The following is a 5,241-nucleotide window of genomic DNA, read 5'->3' on the forward strand; positions in this document are numbered from 1 at the left end:
TACCCCTCACTTCACAGTCATGCCTTATTCGTGTCATCACTTTTTGGCTGTATGTACATTAGTGAAAAATTATTGTCAAAAATGAAGCACAGGAAGAGTAATATTGCATCAAAAATCTCTGATGATCACCTTGAGAACTCTTGTCATGGTTCTCTCTAGGAATGGCAACTGACCTGATGCATTAGTTTCACAAAAACAAGATCAAACATTCCACTGGTTTTATGCTTTTGCTGCTTTTTTTAATGTTTTAATAATAAGAAACAATATGTCAAATAATAAATTGTTACCTACATACATTAAGCTTATTATGTATTTTATATGTGGCCCATGGACAACCATGTCTCAGGGCAAACTTCCTCTGCAGACAATTTTGCCTTTCAGTTGCAGATCAGAAAGCTCAGGAAACAGAACTGCATACAATGAGTAACCAGAATTTATTATGGAAGAAGATAAGAGACCTGAATTAAATCTTGTAATAAGAGTGGGCTGTCTTGTATTCTTCTGTGTGCCTTGGACTATTACAAGATTTTTGGCACAGGACCCAATATTGCCAGCCTCCCGGACATGTTGAGCAGGGAGTTGGAGACCTACCATTGTGTTCTGGAGACAGCCAATGTGTTCTTCAGCATCCCAATTGCTGAGGAATTGCAGGAGCAATTTACTTTTGCATGGGAGGTAGGCAGTAGACCTTTCAGGTTCTGTTACAAGGGGATATGTGTTTTCCAACCTTCTGCCACAATTTAGTGGTGCATGATTTGACAGAATGGGATAAACATAATTATATAGATTATATTATTATACTGATGATTTAATGTTAACCTCTTCCTCTTTGGAAGCACTGGAGAAAGTGGTAGGCTAATTGTCATCTTACCTTCAGGAGAAAAGATGGGTGACCAATCCACAGAAAGTCCAAGGGGCTGGACTGACAGTAAAATTCTTAGGAGTTATTTGGTCAGGTAAGACTAAAGTCTTGTCTAACTATATCACTGATAAAATTCAAGCATTTCTAGTACCAACCACCACAGAACAATTACAAGAATTTCGGGGCATACTGGGATATTAGAGAACTTCATACCCTACCTTGTGTAGATTTTAAGACCTCTATAACAATTAGTTTTGAAAGGCCACTTGTGGGATTGAGGATGAACAGAATAGGATGCTTTTCAACAGGCAAAGACAGCTGTTAAGCAAGTACAGGTGCTTAGTATATTTGATCCCACTCTCCCGACCAAACTAGACATACATGTGACTCAGGAAGACTTTGGGGATTGTGGCAGCACTGGGATCTGTTTGGATCCCAACCAGCTTTTGGTCTCAGGTATGGCATGGAGCAGAAGAGAGATACAATATGATTGAGAAGCAGTTATTGGTTACCTATTCTCCATTACAGGTGGTAGAATCAATAACAGACAACAGAGGTAATAGTGAAAACAACACTGCCTATTCAGGAATGGGTGAAAGATCTGGCCCATAATCCTAAGACAGAGGTGGCTCAGGCCCTAATAATTGCATGCTGGGCCACCTCTTTGGGGCAATGCCACCATTTGTTCTCTTTGCCACTGGAGGAAGAACTGCAGGAAATACTTGGCACACCACAGTGATGCACCCTAGGAGGTTTCCATCACTCCACCAGAGAAGTCCTATACAAGATGGAAAATATACCTAGGACCACAACTTGAGATTCTTTCTTCCCAGGTGACACATGATAACCTCAAATGCTGTGTCTTCTCCACCACAGGCTGGGATCTTCTGCTACCTTTCCAATTCTGTCTTCAGTATTTCTTACTGGCTAAACATCAGTGTCTCCAAGTGCTCGTTGCTCATAGCAGTCTCTTAGTAATTTTTTAGATCACATTCTGGGATGTCAAATTCTACACATGCAACAGAGCAGACAGGATTCTGGATTCCCATTTAGGGTGCTCAAGCGCCTATCTCTAACAACCCTTCAAAACCTACCCTTGAAACTGCAATATAACTGCAATATACTGGGAACTGAAATAACTCCATGCACTTGGGATGTTCAAGTTTATCTGCTACCCTAAGGAAAGTTAATGTTCACTTAGTCACTAAACTGAAAATGTGACAAATTTTCAAAACAATATCTAGTATGTGGTGTAAGACCAAAGGCAGTTCTGATCTCAAAGTATTATTAAAGTTCAACATTTTGGTCCTTTGGTTTCTTCTGTGTGCTCCTTAAAACTGTTTCTCAGACATCCCACGTTAATTGGCATGTGTTTAATGGCAATACATAAAGTACATATTTTATTGCAGTTTCTTAACTGGATAACTGATGGATTACAAGAGCTAGTATAAAAAGAACACCAGCTTGTCTCCAACTCCTCTTTCTAGGCTTGGACCTTTAATATTGATGCAAAACCAAAATCCAATAGCTCTCTCAATATTGCCGTCTCTCTGATAAGCACCGTTGCTATTAATGATCATTGTTATTTTTAGAAACTGCTAAACTTAAGAAAAACAGAAGCACTGATGTGGTCTCAATAAAGAGTGAGGATGGATTACTGGAGATACCGATTCTGAAACAGCTTCTGTGTACCGCTCCTATTGTAAGATGAAAAATGCACCACCTGCTTCATATTGCCTTATTGTAACAAGGAAAGCTTTTCCACTGGCATAAGTGGAGGAAGCACTGTGACCCGAAATTCTGCCATGGCAAGCCTCTCTCATTTACTTCACCTTATACTATGTAGTATGTTTTCTGTGTTGTTTTTTTTTTCATCAGTGCCTTCCTGACAACTGCCTCTTCAAATATGACTTAGAAATACATCTGTGAGTGTTTTGAATAGCATGAAACACAGGATGATTCTACCACTGCTTTCCTTTGGAACATTTTCCTTAGGATACCCACCAGCATTAGGTCCTGTGCAAGTGATTCAGAAGCTTTTTTGTATGCCAACTCTAAAGGCATGTATTTCAGCCATGAGTTTTAAAAAGATATGTTAATTCTTTCTAGTGGTATAATATTAACCATAAATCAAACCTGTATTTCCAACTAAAACCCACTAGGACTAGAAGAAAATGGGTTAAAGAGAAGTAACAAACTCATACATCTGCTTCTTCATTTTTTGTGAAAATGAAAGAAATAAAAGTTTTCTGATGAATCCTTGCAGAAATAGAAAAAGCCTTCAAGCTTTTCACCCTGTGTACTGTATTTGAAAATGTGCAATGCATTGTGGCAGAACAGGTACAGAAAAGTAGTGAGTCAGCTTCTTTCCTCATAACCACAGAGATTTGGTTTAAAAAATACTGACTTTAATTTGACTTTAATTTATTCTGTGTTGACCTTCTCAATGTCATATTTTTCACTTACTCTTTAGCTACAATGACAAAACGCACTTGTTTTTAAACAGAAGCTGATATTCTCACACAATAGGATGAGTTCAAGAAATTAGGTTTAAAAAACAGCGTATATCACAAGAATTTATCGTAACAGTTGGCGATGATGTTAAACTGTGCATAGCACACTAATTTGATCCTCTTGGATGCAGTCTCTTATATTTACAAAGACCTGCTAACTATTTAGCCTTTCTATTTAGTCTGTTCTGTTTTTATTTCTTATTTAAGAACCCTTTAATTCCATGTGACATTGAGTATCTAGCAGATATAAAGCTGATATTGATTCTCCTCCTTTTTGATCTGATGCCCAGGTTGGGCCAAGAGGTGAGAATACAATTTTTTTTTGTTTTAAATCCTGATTTCCTTTTTGATACTTGCATAGTGAGCACAACTCCTGGCAGTTGGCCAAGTTAGCTTCTAGCCACACTGAATGGGAGCCCTTAAAAGCCCTTAAATGCAACATATAGCCCAAATTGCTCTTTTCTCTAGAAAAATTCCCCGTGCCTCATCCTGCTTCTTTAAAGCTGGAGAAAATCCAATGAGACTCCATCCAAGCTGCGAAGTGTCTGTGAGGGGAAAAAAAAAAAAAGACCAGAAAAAGTCCATCGTCACTAGATAATGCGTCTGGGTGGGTAATTTAAGCAGTCCTTCATGGCTGAATATTTTAGGTTTCACTATCTATTACTGGTACGTAAGGTCCTAAAACTTACAAGTAAAAATTGAAGCATTTAGATGATGTGTGCGGACACTACAAATTCTAGAAAAATCCAAGTTCATGTTACCTGTGCAACCTCAATTATTTTTGTATTAAGATATCCACTTCAACTTGGCAAGGTTGTAAATTTTTAGCAAGATGTCATGAAAAATTCATATGGGACTGTGGGATATTTTTTTTAAGAACAGCTATAACTGAAAACAAATAATACTACGCTGTTACATTAAATCTTGATAATCCTTCAGGAATGTTCCTCCTGTAGTATTCTGAATCTCTGTTTACAAAGAAGGTAACAGTAGGAGTTTTGAGATATTTGTCTGCATCCGAACTTCACCACTTAGTCCTAATTTTCCATACAACTATCCCAGTACCTCAGAAACTGTAGTACATGTCGACATTGAACATCTGCATATTCTTCTCAGTTTTCTTCTTTAATATTTCAACAACAAATTCATATAATTAAACTTTGGGAATATTGGAAGAGCTTTACTGCTAAGGAAATGGAGCTATCAGCATACAGATATTGTTACGTACTCTGAGTACATGCTTCAATAAGACGTTTGTTGCTTCCTCTTAAAATACAGAGTATTGTACGCAAATCTTGGGAATGTTACTGGTCAATGAGCACAGCAGAGAAAACAGGAAAGCTCTTATGTTTGTATGGTACTTAGTGCCAAGAACTAGTTTCCCTAGTAATGACAGGAAATGTTGAGCAATAAGATTCTTGCTCCAAAAATGACATTGAAAATCAGATGTTATGATGCTCCCTTTAAATGACAGGGTAAAGGATATGGAATACACTTCTAATCTCACCTGTTGCAACAGCAATTAAAGAAATGATAATGAGGTACAGAAACAAAATCCACTGTCCAAGTCTGTTATATACTCTTTTTACTGTATTCGTTGTCTAGATTGTGGCTTATACATGTATAACATGTTCGTTTCTTGTTAAGACTGTGAGGTGGAATAAAATAAACTGACATGTTGTGTGTTGGCTGGCTTCCTCTGTAAAAAATTAATTATTAATTTCCTCAGAGGTGGCAGACCTGGACTTACCGGCAAATTGAAATTGTGGAAATGGACACAACTGAACCACTGCATTGACAACACTCAGAACAGCTAGTGTCCACAGGTCCACTTCAGAATTCCAGATTCCCATCACCTTCTGTGTC

The sequence above is a fragment of the Lagopus leucura genome, unplaced genomic scaffold, assembly GCF_019238085.1.
Source record: "Lagopus leucura isolate 7727_CA_CO unplaced genomic scaffold, USGS_WTPT01 92-40_obj-0_obj, whole genome shotgun sequence".
In the NCBI taxonomy this organism is placed as follows: domain Eukaryota; kingdom Metazoa; phylum Chordata; class Aves; order Galliformes; family Phasianidae; genus Lagopus; species Lagopus leucura.